Below are 26,102 nucleotides of genomic sequence, written 5' to 3'. Positions count from 1 at the left end.
CGTGGATGGAACTGGAGAGTGTGATGCTAAGTGAAATAAGCCATACAGAGAAAGACAGATACCATATGTTTTCACTCTCATGTGGATCCTGAGAAACTTAACAGAAACCCATGGGGGAGGGGAAGGAAAAAAAAAAAGAGGTTAGAGTGGGAGAGGGCCAAAGCATAGGAGACTGTTAAAAACTGAGAACAAACTGAGTGTTGATGGGGGGTGGGAGGGAGGGGAGGGTGGGTGATGGGTATTGAGGGGGGCACCTTTTGGGATGAGCACTGGGTGTTGTATGGAAACCAATTTGACAATAAATTTCATATATTGAAAAAGAAATAATTAAAAAATAAATAAATAATAAAGTAAAATAAATATTATGTAGCCCTGAAAATATAGCAAGTTAGATATAATAATTATTGACATTTGAAATGAATAAGCATATTTTCCTCTAAACACTAAGTGATCGGAACTTAGAATATATTCTCTGGAGATATTCCTCCTCAGTTTAAATCCTTGCTTTGTGACTCTACCACTTGCAAATGACATGATTTTTTTTTTTGCTTCTTTTCTTTTTTTTTCTTTTTTTTTTAATATGAAATTTTTTGTCAAATTGGTTTCCATACAACACCCAGTGCTCATCCCAACAGGTGCCCTCCTCAATGCCCATCACCCACTTTCCCCTCCCCCCCAACCCCCATCAACCCTCAGTTTGTACTCACTATTTAAGAGTCCCTTATGGTTTGCCTCCTTCCCTCTCTGTAACTTTTTTTCCCCTTCCCCTCCCTCCTGGTCTTCTGTTGAGTTTCTCAGGATCCACATATGAGTGAAAACATATGGTATCTGTCTTTCTCTGCCTGACTTATTTCACTTAGCATAACACTCACCAGTTCCATCCACGTTGCTACAAATGGCCAGATTTCATTCTTTCTAATTGCCAAGTAGTATTCCATTGGCAAGCGGTATGATTGATGAAGCTATTTAACACTTCTGGTCCTCAATGTCTTCATTGTTACATCAGGTGATAGCAGTACTTGAAGTTAGGTAAGAGTCAAATGAGGTAATAACAGAAAGCACTTAGTTTCCATATCTGACACACTGTAGGTCTTCCAATAAATTTTTTGTAACTATATAATTTATGTAGGTTTTATGCATATTTGGATTTAGGCAGTGAGAGCAATTATAATACTTAAATAGTGAATTAATCCTGGCAAACCTCAATAAATAACATTTACCTGACTACATGCCCTAACTTTGTTCAGTTCTAGCTATTGAGTTGAATCATATGAATTGCTGTTTTTATAGGTCAAAATGATGAAATAGCAGCAATTTTGTACATTTCAACATAATATATTAACTGTATCCTAGGAGCTAAAATAGAAATGTCCCTCACTTTACATTCTTATCACTCACTCACTACTCCTTTCATTTTTGACTTTGGACATTTGAGAATTCCAAATAGCAACAGCCTTCTATATGTTTACTGAAATATGTATTTATAGACCTTGCCAATAAGGTCTCATTTCAAATATTTTCCCCTCAGAGTCCTCCCCTGACAACCCAGTCTGACCCAGATGCCGCTTCACTACCATAGCCACCACCATTCTTTCTCTGCTATGTTACCCCATTTTATATTCTTCACAGCTTTATCACTATGAGTACAATACCAAATATTGCTCACTGATTTATTTTCCATCTCTGCCTAGCAGAATGTAAGTTTGTGAAGAGCAGGGATTTTATTCCTGTTTTGTACACCCAGTGCCTAAAATGATATATGGCCATGGTAGGCTAGACACTATTGGATGAGTGAATGAATAAGTGAATGAATAAATAATAGCTAACCCCTTTTGTCACCAATGCCTTTCCATTTTAGTATATAACGGTTAAAGCTAAAGTTAATGTTCTATCCATCATGTGACTTAAGACATGAATAAAACCATTGAAAAATTCATTTTGGGTATTTTATAGAGAAGGACAAGACTGCATGTTCAGCATATCCTCTTCATGCTGGACATCACAAAGCTGAGATGCAAATAACTGTAATTACTGCTCTTTTTAGTATGGCTCATTTACAGTCACCTTCTCTCCTACTGAAACCATACTCTTCCTGATTTAGTTGCATTTCAAAGACGAAAGCCATGAGAAAATGACATGAGAGATAACCAGTTCATTGTTGGAAACCAGATCTTCCAGCACCCCTAGGCAATTGTTTTTCCTACCAAAATCTGCTGTCTGTAGAAAGAAGGCTGGCCCCCTTGGTAGATGAAGCCGCCTAGCTTCATCCTGATTCATTTGTAAAATGTGTTGAAATTGCAACTTGTACTTGAGTTAATAACCAATAGCCCTGCATTGGCCAGGAAAATAAACTCAGGAATGTTAATAAGCAATGAAGCCAGATTTAAATGGCAAAAGAATGAATTCTAGATGCTACAGAGTCACACCAGTAGAAGATGTGGCCAGATAAGAGTTGAAGTTCACATAAAAGGATGACGAGCCCTCACCAGTATAGTTAGGACAAGTTATGATTTACACTTTGTTTTACCAAGAAACTTGATTAGGTTCAGCCACTGTTTTACTTGCTAATATTTTCACACATCAGAAAAGCAAACCACGTTTCTTCAGATCATTATTAGCGTATTGTCAGTTTCTCAGTGGAATAATTTTCTATTTTATTTCATGAGAACCTGTCCTAAGTTCAGCCTCCTTTTACCTTGCCAGAGAAAGCTGAAGATCATCAATGCTTCCCCTTTTTCCTCTCTACATATGAAATCTACCTCATATGGTCACCAACTACTAGAAGATGGTAAATTAATACATAACAGGATTGTTTCATAAAACATAGCTTGGAAGTTTTTAAATTTCCCCATGTTTTTCTTTTATTGTTTTAATTGAAAACTAATAACTTTCTTATTGCTAAATAAATAAAACAATGGTGAAAGCAAAAAGCTACCCTCTCTCCTTATTCTACAGAATTTCTGTTCAAAGTTAAGGTTTTAAAAATTAATTCTCATATGACTTTGTTTTCTTCATGTATCTTTTTCCTGTCACTCAGTGTGAGTAGGGAGGTAAGGTATGGTTTAGTTGGTTTTCAGTTAGTTTTTCCTCAGAAATTTTTTTGATATGATCATAGTTTACAATATAAGCAACAGTCTTGTGAGACAACTTACCACCTGAGAACCCAGCCCCAACCCCAGCATATATCACCCTAGAAAATGCAGCAATTACCTGTTGACCTTTTCAGAAACAATAGGAGGAGAAGTGTGAGAAGCAAGAAATGATAGTGCCTGTTCATGCACAATTACACCCTCTTATACACACCCACACACTCACTGATCAGAAGCTCCTTGCCTACCTGCCTCATGCCTTGGTGCCATGTGACTTTTGCCCACCCTTCTTTATGAAGGTCTTCCAATAATGTCATCTTATCCCAAAGCTCTGTGCTGAAAACAGCTAAGCCAGAGACAGCTAGCTAAAAATCGTAGCAAGTCTAGCCTCTAAAAGCTAGAATGTAGAACTCAGAGATTGGCTTCAGAACCACTGTGTCTGATGGTCAGAGTTTACCTGTAGCTTTTGGCTTTAAGTTATAAAACGTTAACCCTTCTACTAAACTATCTTCCTTATTTTTTCCAGTGTTCTCATTAGCTGCATTCTTCTGGTGTTTCTTATGTTAGGACATAGGCACATGTTAGTTGGGCTTTAATAGCTCAATCTATTTTATTCTAAAACTTTTCCTTTAATGGAAGAATACTCTTATTGTGTCATTCATAAGAAAACAGTGCTTATTACTATATATTTTAAGTGCAAAAGTGACACCTTGTCATAAAAAAGTATTTTAATATTTAAACCTCATACTTGAGGACTCCTAGAAGGTTTTTACCTCAGGAATGTAATATGACAATTTTATATGCATGTTTTTCTATTACAAGCACAAAGTATGCCAATAAAATGAACCTTCTGAGTTATTTCACAGAATTTCTGAGAAATTGCAGAATACTTGAAAGTAAGAATGACAGTTATTAAACTCGTGGATTAAGTTCAGAGCTACAAATTCTTTAACTTTCTTAGTCATGGATTCTCTAACATTTCAATATCTATATGTAGCTTACTAAAATGTAAACTAAACCTCTATACTGTACTTTTGGTTTGCTGTATCAATGTATAGTCTAATTAGTTCTCAGCATGTATTCATTTATTCATATTCATATATTTGACAGACATTTTTTATTGTTTATTTACTACATACCAGGTACTATGTTAAGAGTCTTTCTTCCATAGCCCTTCCATAAGTGTACTTACAACAAAAATTTATAAATTCTCTTAAAGAAATAAGAAAGATATTCCTTTCTGATAACATGGAACAGAACAAAGAATTTAAAGTATGCAGCATCATTGTTATCTTGTACCAGTCATTTTCCCAAGTAACCAATTAATAATATTATAAAAATGATTCTTTGAGAGATGGCACATCATATCTGTGCTCATTTTAAGGTACTTATCACTTATGCAAAATTGATAAAACTTGTTAGAATAGATAAAACAGATCACTTTTAGAGCTATTTCTGCTTTGGCTCATTCCTTAAACATTATGGTTGGGGGAAAATGTATTCTGGTTACTCAGCTAGTAATGATCAATTTGTACTATCATCAAAGCTATATTAATCTATGGTCAGTATTATACTATACTGACCCTAATACTATACTGGCATAGTATTATACTGACCATAGATTAATATGTCTTTGATAATTGATAAGATGCTTCCTAATTTTACAGCACAACTAACATGGAGTTTAATTTTCGGAAAAATCTAATATTAGCAGAGTGCCTAATACAGAAAATTATGTTGTACTTTTTTTTTAATTTTTTTAACGTTTTATTTATTTTTGAGACAGGGAGAGACAGAGCATGAACAGGGGAGGGTCAGAGAGAGGGAGACACAGAATCTGAAACAGGCTCCAGGCTCCGAGCTGTCAGCACAGAGCCCGACGCGGGGCTCGAACTCACGGACCGCGAGATCATGACCTGAGCCGAAGTCGGCCGCTTAACCAACTGAGCCACCCAGGCGCCTCCTTATGTTGTACTTTTATTGTCCGTTTTAGGGAAATATCAACCTTAGCTTTTTAAACAGTTTTTCACTTAATTCCACATTTATAATCCCTAATCTTCCGTGATGTTGAATCTGATATTTTTATTGTGCTGTTTTCTTGTTTGGTAAATCATTCATAGAATATATTGACTTAATGCCTAAGATCTATTCAATGACCTCCAAACTTTCTCACCCATGACTTTAATGGCTTCTTTAGCTATATTTTTTTCCTTAAATTATTATTGTGGTTGTTCTAGGCCTAATTTAGAGTCTATTCTAACATTATAAAATGGGTATTTTAAAGCAGTCATTCACTTCAGGATTCTCAGTGGCAGAAAATAGCCCACAACTTGGTATCCCTGAACTTAAACTTCATACCTTTTTCCTTGAGCATCTCTGCTGTTTTTTCCTTGTTTTTTAACAATGCCAACACACAGGGGTTTTTTCATGCCTTTTCTAAAAAGAACAGGGAAGAGAGCAACTTGGAATCAGTGTGGCTTTAATACAACCCTCTGCCAACTCTGACAGTAAGTCCCACCCCTCACTTTGTACTCTATTGTCTTCTTACACCACATGGAGTTGCTGGGCAGCCATCTCTGGATTTAGCATCCTGGGTTCTAAGACTCTTTTATTAACCTAATTAGAAGGATTTTTGCCCCAGCACTGGAGGTAGGAAAGATGTTTACCATTCCAAAAATAATTCTATACAAATACTAAATATATTTGCTGAATAATTAAGTGAAAAGTTAGGCTTTACTTTGAATGCTTCTTTAAATGTGTAACACCTTTTCTGGGTTGTTGTTGTTTTCTTTTTTTTATTTTTGGTATATATTACAGCGAACAGTATCTCTCTGGTTAATACTGTAGAACCCATTTTAAATGCTTTATATTAAGGTAAATAATTCATTTAATGGAGTTTTTTTTTTTTTACTGGCATAGGCATATAATATGTGCCATGCTGTATGTAAATATGCATAATAATTAGCCATCTCACCCTAGAACTTAGAGTTTTAAATATTCATTTTCCCACCTAATAGAGAAATACTCTTTATACACTTGAAAAATTATTATTGAGACTCTGCTTGCATATTTTAGGCACTCAGAGCCTACTGCCCCCAGGCAGGGCAATTCATATTGAACAGTTCTAGTTAAAAATTCTCCCTTGTACTGACACAAAAGCTGACTTCCTGTAAGTTTTCCACTCTTGGACCTTGACATTGCAATTTAGAAAACTACACAAGTATTTGAATGGCTGATATGTGGAAGAGGGCTAAGATAGTCTTTGAAGTTTCAGAGGACATAATAGGTGGAAGCTACGGGCGGGGGGGGGGGGGCTTTTCGATTGATATGAGGTGGAAATTTTCCAATGGTTGCATTTGCCCATGAATGGAATATCTCTTCTAGTCAGTTTAGTGGGTTCCCCATTACTATTGCTTAAGAGGAGGGTCAGTAACCAACTACCAGTCAGGGCTTCCCAAGCTAGTTGGACACTTGAACCTGATGGCTTCTTCCATCTCTAAAGTTTTATGGTTCTCTTCAACATAGTGGCCTTGCTTTTACTCTCACTATAGTGCTGTGTACATTGTACATGTCCAAAACTATACAGTGGAATTTTGTTATCTAACATAGTTGGTGTGTCTCATCTCTGAACTGAATGCACATAATCACCTTAACTTTCTGACACGAGTTCTAGATAACTCACCATTCTGGTTACCTTCATCTGTATACCTTGTTTCCTTTTAGAGTCCCCATGCCAAGTGTATGGGAACTAGTACAGTACTTTATTCAAAAAGATATCATACAAAATTTCATCATATGCAAGGCATGCTGCCCTTGGCTTTCCTCTTATCTCCCAAACTATAGATACCGTCCAGAAAGAAAAGGCCAGCTTAAAATGCTTCATTTTTATTGAAACCATGTTGGTCCTTCTGTTGAAATTAAAAAATGAAACTCCTCCCAATAATACTCTATTCTAGAACTTTTCTATGTGTCTATAACAGATTTATCATTTTGTTCTCTGTAGAACCCATGCGGAGTATTGTTTGTTTGGATAAGAGACTCTCTTCAAGCCATAAGTCTCGAGGGATTCTGACAGTGACCCTAAGATAATTTCCAGAAAGTTTGTTCAGTTCCTAAAATCATTCTGCTGGTTCAAAGAGACCACAAGGTGGGTCTTAGTCATCCCTTACGTCAAACACTTCTTTTTAAATTTCCCAGTTTGAAGACTTACTCCATACAGGAAAAACCTAAAATATTTTTGAAGCTGTATGTTTCTACTTTCCTATGTTATTTTTTTTAAAGAAGCTCTATCTTCAGGTTTTTCATAAGCCTCAACGGAACATTTGCCTTCCTGACACTCTTTTTATAAGGAATCAGATTATTTTCTGTTTGTTCATTTCTAGTAGCCTCTTCTTCCATCTTTTATAGAAATCCTCCTTCAACTAAAGCTTAGAAAAATCTCCTTGTAACTATCTTGACTTCAGCTGCATCTCCTTTCCCTATCTTATAGGGACAATTTACATTTGTAGTACTGGAGTTTAATTTTTTTAAACTACTGACTATCAAAAACTAGTATTTGTCTGAAGTTTTAAAATAGTATTTCTTATCATCTAGGATTTATATTTGACTGTGTGTTTTCTCTCTTCACCACTAGAAAAACAAAAAGAAAACCCAAACTGATAGGGCTTCTTCTAGTCCCCTTCACATCTAGAGTGATGCTTACTTCTTCCCTGTGGTTCAGTGTTAGATCCCAAATAGATTTTACTAGTGTCTTTATATTTTTGATTCATGAAATTATCAGAATTTTAATGCATACAGCAATTACTTACATTTATTAATCTCATTTTAATGCAGTACTCTTGTACTTAGTATATTGGTGACAAGCAAAAAAATATTAGAGCTTAAATTATATCATTTTATATTTTGTCATCTTTGGAAGGTTTCATAGATACTGATCCACCAGCTTTTATTCTGCAAATAAAGGGGAAAGTGGATATAAAAATCAGGTGACTTAATTATGACATTTTGCAAGATTTTTAATCCTTTTTTCTTACATCCCTCAATCAGTACCAGAATGTGTCAAGATAGAGTGTTAAAATCATACAGACCCTGGCTGTCTACAAAAGTCAGTAGGAATAAGGAAAGAAGAATGGAGATTTCTACTAACTTATTATTTTAGACCAGTGTCCTATCCCTGGTGAGCCATAGTTCTTGGTCAATTGCATTCACTTTTCCTAAGAATTACCATTTCTATACACAACCCAACTCACATCCACTATGAGTTATAGCCTCAAATTAAAGAAACAAGTTGCATTCACACCTCTTCATCTTAAGCCCTTTTTATAAAATAATAATGGTGGTAAAAATCTATACTATCAGTTTCTGCTCTAAAAAGCCTATGGGGTAAAATTTGAATATTTTTGTTTATTAGATTACTTGCTATAATGTATCCAGTGCTAGATATTTGCTGCCTATATATAAAGGATAAGGCTATTTCTTGAAGGTGATCTTTTATTACAGTTTTTAGGGAATACATGGTAAGATTTTATAACATATGATTTAATGAAAAGTAATGTTGACTTCCATTGTCCATGTTCCTTGAGCTTTTCACAAAAGCCAGTGATACACCTCTCTCAAATGAATAATTAATATAGCTCATGATAAAAATAAAAATAAGCAAACAAACTAGATTTGGCCCTTCAAAAACTGCATGCCTATAGTTCATTGAGCATGCGTGTGTTAAACAAGGTTTATAGCCTGTACCTCATTGTCATGGAACCAAGACTAAACAAATACTGATTAAAACTATTTGCGGGATTTATGGCTTACAAAATACTGTATACTGTTGGAGGAAGAAAGACATGGGTGTCCAAAAATTGATTTCTGATCAACTATAATAAGGAGAATGAAAAAGAGAATGGAATAACTATTCTTCTATAATTCCAGCCAAAATTTAGTAATTCCACCTATTCATTTGAGCTGTGAGTTTATAAATCACTTTCAGGTTTTTAGAGTTTTTTTAAAGAAAGTTTTATTTTTCAAAGGTTTAATTATTTTGAGAGAGAGAGAGAAAGTGAATGCAAGCAGGGGAGGGGCAGAGAGACAAGGAGACAGAGGATCCAAAGCAGGCTTTGTGCTGACAGCAGAGAGCCCGATGCAGGGCTTGAACTCAGGAGCCATTAGATCATGACCTGAACTGAAGTCTGTCGCTTAACCAACTGAGCCACCGGCACCCCAGGTTTTTAGAGTTTAATAAATACACTCCAGCAGTGATAATGAGAGAGCCAAATAACACGAGTGACGCACTATTTAAACATCAGTAATATTTCCGCTGGTGACATCATATCACAGTCTTCAACTTGTGAAATGTGTGAGGAAGTTCTACGCATTACTGATATTCAGAAATATCTTTTTAGTATACTGAGATGATTAACACCAAACCAGGAGCTTTAAGCCAGTTACACTATTTTTACAAAATGCAAAGCTCTTCTATTTTACTGTGTCTTAAGTTTAAAAAAGAAAAAGAAAAAAAAAGAAGGAAAAAAGACAATGCAGTTTGTTTTTTTACAGTCAGTCATCAAAAGCCTAATAAAGAGGGCTGGTTAATATCCCAAAGGTGAATCATAAAAGCAGTCATAAACCACATGTTTTTAACACATCATATATCTGACCAATGAGTAAAAACTCAAGAACAGGGGCGCCTGGGTGGCTCAGTCGGTTGGGCGGCCGACTTCAGCTCAGGTCACGATCTCACGGTCCGTGAGTTCGAGCCCCGCATTGGGCTCTGGGCTGATGGCTCAGGGCCTGGAGCCTGCTTCCGATTCTGTGTCTCCCTCTCTCTCTGCCCCTCCCCCGTTCATGCTCTGTCTCTCTGTCTCAAAAATAAATAAACGTTAAAAAAAAATTAAAAAAAAAACAACTCAAGAACACTTTATTATATTTGCAGTTGACTTTCACAGAGTTAAAATGATGAGTATTGTGCCTATAAAGTTATAATTCTTAAGGATAAAGAATGGGAGCAATCTGGAAAAGGATTCATATCAGAAAAGGAATAGGTTGCCCTTGAGTTTGCAATCGTGACTTGTTCCATTGGTTTCCAAGTTAAGTACAATTATGATGTATTAATTTATTTGCCTAACCAAGCTTTTATTCTATCCATTGCTCAATTTCTAAAATCAGAGGTTGTTTGTATCTGACATGCTTGGATATTACCCCCAATAGCTCATATTGGGTAGCTCATATTCAGGTAGTTATTGCCCAATTAAATGAAAGTGTGAATGATATAAGCCATTAGGTTTGTGAAACTATGTTATAATTATCTCTAATAAGTGACTGAATCTTTAGAAAAGCCTCTTGAGTGATCCAGTGATATAAGAAATCAGATATTTTTAGTGATTGGAGAATGCTTATTTAGAATTAAGATGATCTCAATCCAGCTTTCAAAGATTATTAAAATAAAAGTACGTTATATTCTAAAAGTTAAAAAGGAATGAACAAATGGGTAAATCACTCAAATCTTTGGGTAAATTTTGGCTACTCTTTTTCTGTTAAATTCTCAATATTTTATGGAAATACTGAGATGAATAGATGTGTAATATGGCATTTTAAAATAGTAACTAATGGTTATGTCATAATTGTATCTATTGTACCTGATCCATGTGGTACCGAAATCTAGTCATTCAAAAAATCTTCTTAAAGAGTAAATTTTAGACATGGCAATAAACCCTTTTCAGGCAGTTTGGCTACAAGCCCTTATAATATCTCTTTAGTGTAGCAAAGTGATAAGACTTTTTTTGGCAGTAGTTCCTTCTAATCAGCCTCTGTCAACAGAGGACCTTTAGAGAGTGTAGTTGTAGCTATATTTATAATTAAAAATTCATCCTCAGTGAGATTCTGACTCACCTCATCTACTTCTAGTATGAATGACATGTGAATAACTTGACAATCTAGGTCATTCAAAGAAAACACCCTTTGGCAGTGGTTAGACTATCACTTCATATAAGGTCTAGATCATTCTTTCTTGACATAACAGTGCCATAAATAGCAGTCTTTAACCTCAGTGACCTATCTTCCTAAGGTTCTCTCCTCTGCCACATAGTTCACATCAAAGACTTGATGTAGATCTTTTTACTAGAATTGAAAATCTAGTGAGGTAAAGCTTCTTACCAAGTTGTTCAGTACAGCTCTTTATTTAGTGTTCAGCTTACATTTCATATTCTTAGACATTAAATTAAAATGTATTTTAATTATTTAATTCAATTCAAGTGGTATTTATGGAGCAGCCACAATGTTTTGAGTACCCACTCTGCCAAGTGCTGGAAAAACAAAGATTTTTTTGAAATCACGTAATCAATGTTTGTCATCTAATGGGAGAGAAAAACATCCATATGTAACAGTATAGCATATTAAGTGTTTTCAAAGATAAACATGTTAAGTTCCACAAAAGCCCTTAAGAAGTCTTGATTATTTCTATCTTGTGAAATCAGACAAGGCTTCAAGGAGGATATAACATCTGAGCTGGATCAGTAAAATTTAACCAAGAGGGAAAAAAAGGGAGGGGTGCATTCTATGTGGTAAAAAAAAAAAAGCATCAACAAGGGCAGAAATGGAAAAAAAGAATAATTAATTTTTTTTAATTCATTTATTTTGAGAGAGAGAGAGCATAAGCGGGGGAAGGCAGACAGAGAGGGAGAGGGGGGAGAAAAGTAATTTAGAGAATATGTTTCTCAAAAAAACATGATGGAGAGCCTGTGGAGATCTCCTTAGGAAGATGACAAAATCAGATATCAGTTTCAGCAAGGTCACTCTGATGGCAGTGTGGAAGATGTATTGATGTGAGAGAATGCAAGTGATAGGGAGACCAGTTAGAAAATTATTTCAGCAGTTCAGATGAGAGAGACAAATGTGGAGGCAAAAAGGTATCTGCTACTGACTGGAAGATCAACAGGTAGACAGTAAGGCTTGAAGAGTCTAATGGAAGTTTGGAGCACCCCCAATGGGGAATTGGAAATTGAGCTAACCAACCACTAACAACTGATCTGCCAAGTAGTCCTGAATGACCAAAAGTCAGAAATCAAATTTAGAATGGTGCCAGTCAGCTTGGATATACTGTTTTCTCTAGCATTGTTTAGTGGCCAGGCAGGAATAAGAAAGAAGATGGTTGATTTCTGTAAAGTGTATGTATAGTACATTTTCAAGAGGATGAAGAAATTGAAGGGTCTAGTCAGAGCGGTCCAGATTGGATAAGGAAGTGAATTCAGGAGAGGGCTGTGTTCTTGAGATCAAAGATTAGACATAATAGAAAAGATAGAAGGAGAGGAAACTGGAATCAAGAAAAACTGTAATACTTCAGAGGTGACGTGATTCACCATGACAAGTTGAAATGTGTGGTGTTTTAGGATTTTACAGCAAGAACCAACAAAGAGGGCACTTATTTCAAAACAGTCTTCAATATCTCACTTTTATGTTTGCATCTTGAAGAAAAAAAAATACTTAGAATACTTTGCCACATTAGTATCTAAAGTAAGCTATCTAATTGCAAGAGGAAAATACCCATTGATATAGGAAATAAATCCCATTTAATTATTATGATTCATTATGTATTTCAGTTGTTAAGTGAAATATATTCAATGAACATAACTTCTATTATAAGGAAGTGAAAATTAAAGATGTTTTAACTTGCTACCTCAGCTCTAAAGTAAGTCTTGAATTAACCTGCTTCATTCAGGTTTACAGCATCATTAACTGATCAGTCTTTGAATAAAATAATTTTAAAGATGATATCAAGGGCATTCTGAATGGAATGACTGAATTACATGTATTTGCCCTCTACTTTCAATGGTGTCTCAGGAGAACTCTTTTTTCCTTCGTGTGAACTATACTTGTCTGTTGAATGAAAGACATTTTAGGGATTTATCTTTTCTATAAAGGTATGCTACATAGTCTGGACTTGAAATGCAATCTGCAAAGCTAGGCTTGCTCATAAATCTGAATCTTTCATTATTTTCCCATGTAGAGAGAGAAGATATCTTTCCACATGGAAGAAACACTAAAATACAATTGCCTTCCCTGAGGTAAAGCCAATACATCTATAGTGTGGTGCATTTTGTTTAAATCTCCTATGTTTAGTGAACAGTAATCTATCCAAATAATAGCTGATTTAAATGAGAGCTAACTAGTAGCTGATGTCCTTATATAATATAGCTCATTTAATCCTCACAACAACCCTAAGAAGTAAATATTGTCACTGTCATCTTCTAGATGAGGACACAGTTTAAAGAACATGATCCAGGACTCCCAGCTAGTTAATAGCAGATCTGAGATTCAGACTAAGACATCCTGACAGCAGAGTGAATGCTCTCAACCACTTATTGCCTCCTCAGATTTATCACTTTAATTCAGGTTAAAACTTAGCAAAATGTGTCATGTTTGATCTATATAAAAGAAACTAAATTTTTACATTTTATTACAGCAGGTCAAAATCATTATTAATATGCTCTATCAAGTAAGGCAAAACCTGTGTACCACTTTACCTTTTATTACTAAAAATTGTAATTAGTGTACTTTCCATTTTTAACTTATGAGTATCCCAAAATCATGTACTATGACATATGTAATCAGTGAAACAACTTGACTACACCACTTGAGTCAAAAGTCTTTTTTCATATATTCAAGTTTGACAGGATTCCTTTTACAGCTAATTTGTGCCAAGTTAATATTGGGATATTAGAAAAAAATTGCTACTTGTGAAGAATTAAGTCTTGAGACCAATTTGAAAAGTATTTCATATGGTAGCCAAAGTTTTTATTGCAGTTTTTCCTTCCAGGTTCCTCTTTATCCATCTTCCTTGAAACAATCCAAATATTTCTGCCTTTTTTTAAATCAGCTAATGGATCTTTTTATTTATTTTTGAATCTTTTGGTGGAAGTAGGGAGTGGAAGGAAAGCCACAGATTCAGGGGTACAGTCAGGAGATGCCACTGATTTTCCCAGTTCCTCTTCACAGATGCCAAGTCCGAGGTTTTGTGGGTTGCTTGGTCTTCTCTCGTGATAAAACATTACTTCCTATTCGCTTACGAACCCAGAAAGTCAGCCAAGGAACTATTAACACATGCAATATTCACACTTACATATGTTTCCAACGTCTAATTTCTCACTTTTCCTATACAGTAAGTAGTATCAAATTACCAAATTACCAAATTTGGAAATTACCAAAGCGAACTCTAGTGAAAATCTCACAGTTTCTGCATTTTCTTTTACAATATTGTATGTAGAAGCACTTTACGAAGTGAAAAGCAAACCAGAAATGTGTTAGTATCACAATCCTTGTTATTACTAAGCTAACAAGCTAAATTGATTTGCCTTCAGAATGTTTACACTAAACTGAAGAAGAGTAAAAGTTGTTCAGGGATATTTCTTAGAATTTTTTAAAAAGGAGTTCTAATTAGATTATATGACTTTTTTAAAAACAACAAGGTCTCTATCAAACTCCTAGATGCTATTTAAGAAAACCAAATTCAGGGGCGCCTGGGTGGCTCAGTCGGTTGGGCGTCCGACTTCGGCTCAGGTCACGATCTCACGGTCCGTGAGTTCGAGCCCCGCGTCGGGCTCTGGGCTGATGGCTCAGAGCCTGGAGCCTGCTTCCGATTCTGTGTCTCCCTCTCTCTCTGCCCCTCCCCCATTCATGCTGTATCTCTCTGTCTCAAAAATAAATAAAAAAAAAAACGTTAAAAAAAAAAAAAAAAAAAAAAAGAAAACCAAATTCAGAAACTAATGAATAAATTACTACTTGAGAATTGGCTTTTGATTTGACATTTCAGTAGTAACTGATGTGGGTATCTGTAACCCACCTTCCTTAGAAGATTGCCATGGCAACTCCTGAGGTACAGTACCAGTACACTGAAGCTTCAGGCTTTGTCAGTGCTACATACAGAAGCTGCATTTGATTTCAGCTTGTCTGTTTCTATGGGGAGCAATGTACCACAGTTCTTTACACTTCCCAGGTTTACTTTTTCATTACCATGGAGACCAGATCTGCCCACACAACTAAGATCTGAAACCATTCCTAGTATGGCTAAAACTAAGGCCTTGGAAACCAAGGCCTTCTACAATTAAAGTGCATTGTTTTGTTAAAGAAGAGTTCCTGCTTCTGCCTTTGAAGTATATTGATTTTCCACAAAGAGAAAACAGGCCTTCTAGTCCTGTGCTGAAGATTTACAATAAAGAGAAAGAAAATGTCATCATGACACTTTCCTTGGTCAAGTTCTGGTTTTGTGTTTATTTATGGCGTATATTCTGCATAGTCAATTGCTAGAGAGTAATGTTTCATTTCAAATTATGTGACAGTTTTACCTAATAGTAGACACACTTAACGTATACTTTTATGGTGGTCTTAAAATGCTGCTTTTAATTTGAGTGTGGAATTGTGCAAATTTGTTTCTAAATCCAGTGTTGGTGTCTTTTAAATTAGTTTTTCACTTGCTCACAATAAAATATGTGTGAGAAGTCATTCTAGAAATTTGATCATAACTATACATGGATTTAACAAGAAAGGATTGGTGTCATTTATCACTATAAATCCAGTATAACACAGCCAGATAGATCTGGTGAATTATTTCTGGCAGATCATATACACCAGTACAACTGTATTGTAATGTACCCTTTTTTTCAATTTTTCAATTTTGTCTTATTGTGGTAGTAATGTGGTCCTGTGTGTGTGTATGTGTGTTATATACACACCAGTATCACAAAAAGGGCCAAAGTTCTACAGAGTTTTTTGATAATCATATTTGTTAAGGAGATACTAATTACACCATAGCTGCTCCATGCCCTCCACCCAGTGGCACCAGTCAAAAGAGATGGTAAGGGAATCTTAAGTGGAACTTGAGAATCCCAAATTCACCCCTTGATTTGCACATCCTTACAAATTCTTATCCTTTGTTTGATTTTTTTTTTTACCCTAGAGAAGGTAGCATGGTCCTTGTTTTCATGTAAATACACTAAATAGGAATTTTTTTAAAGCCTGGCTTCAGTGAAATATGGAATTGTCCTTAATTTTTTCAGGATATTATAAATAAGCTAACATCACAAAGTTGCTATGAATTCATTAATTTATAAATGGAAAACAAATGTATTAGTATAATTAGATTTTTTGTTTTGTTCACTAGCAGGAAGTTAGCAATTTATTCCTATATTTGAATACAAATTAAGTTGTATGATACAGAGAACCTTCTGACATTTCAAACATTTGTATCTTGCAAAATGAGCTGTCATCCTAATGAAGTCCCTGTATGATTCTAGTTTTCTGTAATTACACTGATGAGTGTGGAATTCAACATGAGATGCTAAATGTTAAACACAGATATAGCTGGAAACCTTTTGCAGTAGCTATAAAGTCATTTGTATTTGTCCATAAGAATGCTGAGAGTCAGCATATCTCTAACTCTTTAGTAAAACTTACTTTCTTTAAAAGGAAAGTGCTATACAATTTTTTCAGGAGGGAAAAAAATGAAATTCCTATATAATAGGGAATTTTCAGTTGTGTTTTTTTTTTTGTTTTTTTTTTTTTGAGAGAGAGAGAGAGAGAAAGAGGGAGAGAATGAGCAGGGGAGGGGCAGAGAGAGAGGGGACAGAGAATCCGAAGCAGGCTCTGTGCTAACAGCAGAGAGCCTGATGTGGGGCTCGAACTCATGGTTGTAAGATCATGACCTGAGCCAAAGTCGGATGCTTAACCGACTGAGCCACCCAGGTGTTTGCTTCTTTAAGTTTTGTTTTGTCTTGTTTTGTTTTTTGAGAGAGAGAGAGAGAGAACATAATAGGGCATTTTTGAAAAGTATTCTTCATATGTTCTTAGATTCTATAGTTTTCCATCCCAAATGCACGATGAGTTTGCTGATCCAAAATAATTTCAAGACAACTAAGGTTGAGTTTGAATACTCATTCTAACTTCTGATTTTTTTGCTAAGATGGATGTTTGTGCTTATTTCTTTACATCCACGCTACATTTCTTTTTTTAATTTTTTTAACACTTTTTTTGAGAGACAGAGAGGAACAGAGCATGAGTGGGTGAGGGGCAGAGAAAGAAGGAGACACAGAATCCGAAGCAGGCTCCAGGCTCTGAGCTGTCAGCACAGAGCCCGATGTGGGGCTCGAACCCACAAACCGTGAGATCATGACCTGAGCCAAAGTCGGGCACTTAACCAGGAGTCACCCCCGCGCCCCTATCCATGCTATATTTCTAAGAAACATGATTTGATAGTGATTTTTACCAAAATAATGTTTCTTCTTACCATTTATGCAGTACATTTTGAGTACTTAAATGTCATAATTTCAATATCATAATATGCAGAAGACTTTAACAATGGGGATTTATGATAATAGTTTATGGTGTAATAACTATGGAATGAAAAATAAGAGAGAATATGAAACTATTATTGATTAAGGTGGGAAATTAGATTTGTAATAGATTTGAGGTAAAGAAAAATAGGAATTATGATAAGTAACTGTTAAGATACATTTTTTTTTAATGTTTTTGATGTTTATTTTTGAGAGCGGGGTGGTAGGGGCAGAGAGAGAGGGAGACACAGAATCCGAAGCAGGCTCCAGGCTCCAAGCTATCAGCACAGAGCCCAATGCGGGGCTCAAACCCACAAGCCGTGAGATCATGACGTGAGCTGAAGTCAGACACTTAACCGACTGAGCCACCCAGGCACCCCAAGATACAATTTTCAGTTCTTATCTACATCCCTTGAATTTTCTCTTTGACCTTTTTTTGTCACTTGTTTTGCTGGGAAAGGTATTTTTGGTTATCGTTATTGCTACAAAATTTAGTTGGCAAGGCCCCTAGAGCAGTTTCTTCTTGCCAGTGTTGTTAATGAGGAAATAATCCCAAGTATCAGGTTGGCATGCCAAGGAGGTCAGTAACAAGCCATTTTGAAGTTATTAAAGAGGGAAAGTGAATATTGTAAATGTTGTAATATTGTAAGCTCACCCAGAAAAAGTAAGTAGTCTATTTCAAGCTTCTACAATCATAAACAATGTTATAGCATGAAAGGAGATAAGGTCTTTAAATATTTATAAATGTTTTTTTTAATGTTTATTTATTTTTGAGAGAGAGAGAGAGACAGACAGAGCGTGAGAGGCGGAGGGGCAGAGAGAGAAGGAGTCACAGAATCCAGGTTATTTAGGCAGTTGTGGGTGGAATCTAAGCGTCCCGCAGGACGCGGTGAGCCCAGCGTCCTACTACGCCGCCATCTTCCTCCCTAGAATCCAGGGGTCACAGAATCCGAAGCAGTCTCCAGGCTCTGAGCTGTCAGCACAGAGTCCCACGCGGCTTGAACTCACGGACTGTGAGATCATGACCTGAGCTGAAGTAGGACGCTTAACTGACTGAGCCACCCAGGCGCCCCAGGTCTTTAAATTTTTAACATGAGAATTACTTTTTCTTCCTCTACTCCAAAACGTGCACACAGGCGCCCCCACAACTCTACACATGCTTTGATGTACTCTGGTTGAAAAGAATTTATTTTTTTAATGTTTATTTATATTTGAGAGAGAGAGAGAGACTGTGAGCACAAAAGCTGGAGAGGGGCGGGGGGGGGAGGGGGTGCTGTGGACAGAGAACCTGGTGCGTGGCTCAAACACATGAACCGTGAGATCACGACCTGAGCCAAAGTTGGAAGCTTAACCGAATAAGCCACCCAGGTTACCCCCCCAAAAATTAATATTTTACTCACCTTGGCAGATCAGTACCTCTTTTTCCCCTCACTTAGTCTCAAGGGATGTCATGATACTGGAACTGATAATGATATTTTTTAATAGAAGTAATCCCACCAATATCAAGATGGCAGTACTTTGGGGCACCTGAGTGGCTCAGTCACTTGAGTGTCCCACTCTTGATTTCGGCTCAGGTCATGATCCCAAGGTGGTGGGATGGAGCCCCACGTTGAACTCTGCACTGAGCATGGAGCATGCTTGGGATTCTCTCTCTTTCTCCTTCTACCCCTCTCCCCTGTTCACGTTCTGCCTCTCTAAAATAAAACAAAGTAAGATAAGATAAAATGAAATATTTTTTAAAACATGGCAACACTTTGAGGATAGTAAATTAGTTTAGTATTAGAATAAGAATAGGGCAGACTCCATAAAGCAAAACTTCACAAAGATCTTTGTTACTACTAATTTAAAAATATATATGTCTTCATTTATTTTGGATCAAATCTTTAAGAATAAAGTTCTGCCATTGATTGCCTACTTACTAAAGAAGCTTAGGCAACAGTACAATTTGCATAGCATCAAAATTTATCTATCACAATCATGTGTGCTGATCAGAAACTTGGCAGAAGCCATAGAGCAAAGTCCTTTGTTTACTTTGATTAGATTCTGATGGAGTGAACATGCTAAATGTATCTTTATAACCCCCACTCCCCAGGTACAGATACCCTTAATACCCTTACCTTTTATTCCAAAATGTCCAGTTTGGAACATTCAAGTCAAATGTGATGGGCAAATCAAATAGGTTGGGTCACAGAAGTATAACTAGTGTTCTGAAGACATTTTTTACTATCTAGTCACATAAGTGGTTCAGGTTTAGATAAGATTGGAACTGCTTTTTAGCGTGTTTATCAGGTAGCAAAGAGAATTTCCTAAAAGGGTTATAAGTACTACAGAAAAACCCACTGAAAGAAATAGACAAGAAACCAACTGAGATATAGTTGGCCCCAGTTTGCCTTTTCATTTTGGCAGACCAGATATAGTAACAGATGAAGTGTTGTGAGTATCATTTACCTGTTCACCCCATTGGCAGTTCTTACCACTGAGCGATTTCATACCAGTTATCATCTGGAGTGAATATGACCTATTTAATTATATCCTTTTACTATAATCATGTAAGGTGGTAGTAGAGGTTGAAAATTCTCATAAATTGGGGCACCTGCCTGGCTCAGTCAGAAGAGCATATGACTCTCGATCTCTGGGTCGTTGAGTTCAAGACCCACATTGGATGTAGAGCTTACTGAAATAAACCATTAAAAAAATTCTCAAATTAAAAATATTTGGTATAAAAAAGTCTATTTCCTATAGTGGGTTCATGTCTCAGACTTCAACTATGTTACCTCTGTAGCTATTACATCTGGAAATGAGAATTTTAGAGATTATTCTAAAATAAATAATTATTTGTTTATTTTTTTGATGTTTATTTATTTTTGAGACAGAGCATGAATGGGGGAAGGTCAGAGAGAGAGGGAGACACAGAATCCGAAGCAGGCTCCAGGCTCTGAGCTGTCAGCACAGAGCCCGACGCGGGGCTCAAACTCACGGACCGTGAGATCGTGACCTGAGCCGAAGTTGGACGCTTAACCGACTGAGCCACCCATGAGTCCCAAAAATAAATAATTATTAATCATAAAATAGGTTGCAATAGCAACCCATTCTGCCAATAAGCTGCCGTCCACCCACGTTGCTGTAAAGAAAAATTTGCTAGGAATGGGTGTCTTTTTATTAAGGTTATCTCATGGGAGTTTAACATGATTTTTAAATAATCTCAAAATAATTTTATCTATGAAATATTTTAAAATACGGGTGAATTAGTATAGAATGGTTAAAGAATGACCTCAATATTTTATAGAGTAGGAAAAAAACTTTTCCTCCTCTGTCCTGTTAGATTCTTTTGCCTGGGGCCTGCAAATTAAACTGACTAATGACAGATTAACAGAAGAAAATATACATTTTATTCTATGTTAGCATTTTAATTTTTATCTGCACAGAGGCCTTCAAAGAAAAGAAGTGAAGACAAGACCCAAAGAGGTAGTTAGACGTGGAAGCTTATATACCATTTTAACAAAGGACAGTAAATAGTAGAGAAGTGACAAGATAAAGGAAAGGGGTTGGGGCTTCTAGGCTGTGAATTGTGGAAAAGTAAACATATGGGGGAAAATAATGGAAGATAAAGGTTATTTTAGTAAGGTGTGTTTGTGCAAACCATCTTAATGTCAGTTTTCTTTTTTCTCCAGTGATAAGGGTGTTCTTCTCCTGGTATGGAAGAGGAGATGAAGAACACCTTTACAAAGGGAAGTTTATGTCCTGCTTTTAGGCAGATCAGGGAATAGCCAAAGGTCTTTCTGTGTTTACTCCTTCTTAGTTACCTTCAGCTCAAAATAATCCTTATGCCAAAGTGGCATATTTTGGGTTGGCATTTTATGATCCCCTTCATTTTTGAAGTCTATTGTAAGCATCAGAACTCAGCACATACATATATACAGTTATGTTTTAATTGTCTTCTTTAAATGTGCCCTAAATTTTGAGTATTTTTATTTTCTATGTATTCTAATTGTATTTATCAATTAAAATTAATATATCCATACAATGTTATTAATGTAATTATATATATTATGATTACATATAATATACATTATTAGGACAATTGTATAATTATAGTCATATAATTGAGTCTGTATACATGTATGTGTGTGTATGTATATATATAACATATATGTGTGTGTGTGTGTATATATATATATATATATATATATATATATAATAAAGTAGAACTTTATTTTATTGATAATTCTTAACTATAAAATTTTAAGACAAATGGAGAAAGGTCATACAACTACACCATGAACTTTTTGAAATCAGACTCTCATGTTTGTTTATTTATCCCTAACATTTGATATAGTATACATACCCATACATTTGATAGAGTATACATACCCATAGGCATCCATTAAATCCTCATTAACTAATACGTATCTATAAAAATGAATTCCTCCCATTTTCTATTTTAAAGTCTGATTGGTGATATTTAGGATGACAATATAATGTGGTAAAATTCCAGAGTACATTCTTCTGAACTATCTATGGACACTTCATTGAAAATAAACTGGTGGCAAACTAAATTAACATATTAGGTACTTTTGTGACTATTAAATATAAAAGACCTTTTCAGTGATTGCTAATATATGTTACATTTAAAGGGTAGTTTAGATGTGCCTCTATTTCAGATAGTGGTTTTTAATGCAGGTAGAAAAAGCCAAAATAAGTGGTATACTCATAATAACTAATTAAGCCTAAGTGCACTCTAATGTCATAGTATAGTAATAGGTACATTACAATGAGATACTACTTTCATAAGGAAATACTGTCTCCGATGAATTATACACAGAGAGAACTGTGATTTGGCAATTTAGAGGAACATTCTAATTATATGGAAACAGTATTTCCTTATCTGTTTTGCCTGTGGCTAGGTTTATCAAATATTTTATTTTACCTGGAATTGCTATTTAAAGATCTCCATAAGTGCTTTAAGTATAAGAACAAACTGTATTACTTTTTACTACTTATCACTTTATTTTTTTAAAAAAAGAATACTTTGTTGTGAAAATTTTATTTCTCAATCATAAAATAAAGACTTTCCAGTTCCTTTCCCCTATGGTATTAAATAAAAAATAAGCAAAGAAATTTTTTAAAAATCTGATATTCTGTCTTTTTGAACTTAAACCTTTACAAGAAAATAGGCCCTCAAAATTTGGACAGATACTACTTACTCAAGCCACAATGAACAAGTCTCTTGGTTCGAACATTCTGAACCAAGGTGTCAGCCCATTCTTTCCAATACTGACACTGAGAAAAGTATCACTGATTATCAATTCATGGTGTTAGATATTCCTGTTTTTCAAAAAGAAAAACCTAAATCTGAACACACATTTAAAAGGTGAGGCTCCAGATAATAATGTTAAACAAATTTTTTTAAAGCACACAAACCGGTTCTACTCTCCTGAGAACTCTACAGTGTTGTTTGGATGTCTGCACTTGGTGACCTTTGTTATCTGCTAGCAGTTTAAGACCAGTAGTCAGTAGCTTTGCCCTTAAATTTCCCCTCAATCTCAATGATAATGGAATAGATGGAACCAAATTTTCCCGTAGAACCCAGAAGTAGAAAAGTACTGGGAAGCTGGGAAGCTTAAGCGCTTCTTATTTCCATTTTCACATATTTTCTTCTCTTTCATTCATTAAGGAAACGATTTTTGTCACCTATTTTGAATTCAAACTTAATCATTCTCTCGCAAATGTTTGTGCCTATGTCCTTACCCTATAATCTAATTCTCAGGCATTTGATTCAGGGATCATCTGCTATTCCTAGCAGGTACACTATTAGAAGCCTGATTACATTTCTGAAACTTATGTTTCTAGAATCTCTATTTCTGCTAATTATCTGAATAATCCTTAGGAGATTTTTAAATTTATGAAACAAAAAGGAAAGAAAATATCCTCCTCAGTAATTTCTACATAGATACAATCTGTGAAGAGCTTTGCATAGGAGGTGGATCCAGACTGGAATAAGTCATTTTATACATGACTCAACATGGTATCGCATCTGAGTTCACCTTTCTGATCTCTCAAGGGGTTTAGTAACAGTAAAACAGAATCTGTTTCTTTTTATACAGCTAGGCTGGTGGCCTCACAATTGAAGGTTTCAGTGATGAGTGGAAGTTCAATAAATATTTGTTAAGTAATATATCAAAAAGAGATATTACTGATGTGCTTGAAGCAGCATAGATGCAGGTGTGTTGCTGTTGTTTCAAAGTATAATTGTTTAAAAGCTTGCTAAATAGTGAAGTTTATTTTAAGAGCAGGAAGTAGGGAATATTTTCTAAATTTGTCTAATGTTTATTCATTTTGAGAGAGAGAGAGAGAGAGAGAGAGAGAGAGAGAGAGGGAGAGCAGGGGAGGGGCAGAGAGAGAGGGAGACACAGAATCTGAAGCAGGCTCCAGGCTCAGAGCTGTCAGCACAGAGCCTTACCCGGGGCTCAAACCCATAGACCGCGAGATCATGACCTGAGCCGAAGTTAGACATTTAACTGGCTGAGCCCTCCCAAGAGCCCTGGGGATATTTTTATAGTTAGGATACTGGCCAAAAACAAACAAACAAACAAAAACCAATCAAGAACCATGTAATTTAAGGTTTGTTTTTTTTTTTACAAGAACATGCAACTTCCACCTACTCTTTAAAAAACAAGAATAAAACTAGTCTCATTGTAGTAAATTAGTTTTAACTGGTTTGAATATTTTGACTCTTTGGGGATAAATGAAGTTGTCAGCTGCAAAGAAGAGTAGAAATAGGGAGAGAGAGAAAGCCCCACAAAAGTACAAAGGGAAAGAAAAGGAAATACTGTTGAGAATCAGAAAGGGACTTGAAAAAGTTAAATATGAGATTTACAGAAGTCCAAGATAGGCCTTTGTGGAGCAGTATCATTTATGAAGCGGGTTCATTTTGTATTTTAGAGATTTCATGTAGATTAACCATGTACTAGTCCATCATAACTGATCTGCCTGCCGTTTTTCTTATACTGGAGATTCAGAATGCACAGATGTACAGTTCATTCAGTGGGCTGGAGTCTGGAAGTATCTTTATAGTTGTTCTGTTTGCCTCAAAAATTAAAATAAGCTATTTGACACTACATAAAATTTAAGTTTTAAAGAATTTATTCAAGCCGTTTTCCAAATCTTCCTGTATTCTCTGTAGACCAAGACATTTGCATCCAGTTCCTCAGCAAAAACCTTAAAATTGTTTGAGCTTTGATATGCAGTGTTATAGTTGTAGAACTTATGACTTACAGACTACTTGTATATGCAGTACAAAATTGCCATTACTCAAACAGCCCTACCAACAGTATAGCCCATCTCTCTGTGCCTGTCCTGAAGCAGGAGGTCACAAACTACACTGGGTACAAGAATCACCAGGGTTGCTTCCTTAAAACACAGATTCTTGAGTTCCATAGTTCCATACCCAGAAATTCTGATACAGTAGATTAGGGGTAGGGCCCAGAAATCTGTGTTTAATAAGCAAATCTCCACCCCTGAGATTTGGTAGCCAATGGTCCTGACCACTGCTAGTTGAATAAACATCTTGCCCTAAGGAGTTATCTTTTATGCTAATATATACTGACTGGGAACTAGCTGTAGCCATTTGTTTTTGTTTTGTTTTGTTTTGTTTTGTTTTGTTTTGTTTTGTTTTGTTTTGTTTTAGAGAAGGGAGGGCAGAAGAAAGAAAGAATCCCAAGCCAAGCCCAACATGGGGGCTTGATCCCAACCCTGGGATCATGACTTGAGCCAAAATCAACCGAGTCAGCCAGGTGGTCCTGTAGCCATTTGAAGTAGCCATCCTTCTTCCCCCACCATCCTGCACTGTGGCAAGGTGCTCCCATGAGGTGTTTCCAGTGTCTCCGAGTAGATTTCAGCAATCCTATAGAAACAATGTCACAAATGTAACCAAATGTGACTAAATTACCAGGACTCTGCTTCAGATTTAGTGTGAACTAAATTTAACTATTGGTTAGGTGCACAAGGAAATTGGACCTGTCATGTAACATTGTTTCTGAGGGGGAAAGAAGGATGTGTTCAAAACAACAACTTAGAAACTGTTTGAATTGCATAGACAAATTAAGAACAGTTTAAATTTGGAAATGACCTTGTGCTCAAGGTTAGATTGCCTCTGATTTTGCTGTTTGCAATTCCATGACCTAACGTAATAAAGTGAAACAAGCCAAAGTTAGTGTTCCAGTACTATAATTTCTACAAATTGCAGTATTGTCTTTTCTTTCATTTGACCTACATGATTACTTAGTTCCAAGGCCCTTTTCTGCAAAAGAAGGGTATGATATGATAAAATAAAAATTAGTTCTTCTGGGGCGCCTGGGTGGCTCAGTCAGTTAAGCATCTGACTCTTGATCTCAGCTCACGTCTTGACCTCAGAGTCATGAGTTCAGGCTCATGCTGGGTGTGAAGCCTACTTAAAAAAAATAGCTGTATTCTGTTATCTAGATACTGTGCTATGGGCAACATGTCCCCTTCCCATTCTAAGGGAGGTAATAATGAGCAACATGCTTTATCTGTTCCCTCTCCCACTTTGTTCCTTCTTCTTAATATAACTCAAAAAAAGGATGCTATAGGATTCTGGAGATAAAAATCTGCCTCAGGCTAGAAAGAAAAAATATTGCTGATTTGTGCCTGATGATAATATTTGGATTCCCCAAAACCCAAA

At 35.9% G+C, this 26,102-nt stretch overlaps 1 protein-coding gene across 5 annotated transcripts in view; it reads left to right on the top strand.

Moving 5' to 3' along the window:
- Positions 1-26,102, top strand: part of CNKSR2 (connector enhancer of kinase suppressor of Ras 2) — a 297,465-nt gene that overhangs the window by 257,680 nt on the left and 13,683 nt on the right. The window lies entirely within an intron of this gene.

Source organism: Panthera onca, chromosome X (assembly GCF_046562875.1).
Source record: "Panthera onca isolate mPanOnc1 chromosome X, mPanOnc1 haplotype 2, whole genome shotgun sequence".
NCBI lineage: Eukaryota > Metazoa > Chordata > Mammalia > Carnivora > Felidae > Panthera > Panthera onca.
Note: the sequence above shows the minus strand (reverse complement) of the source record. Positions and strands in the feature narration are given on the sequence as shown.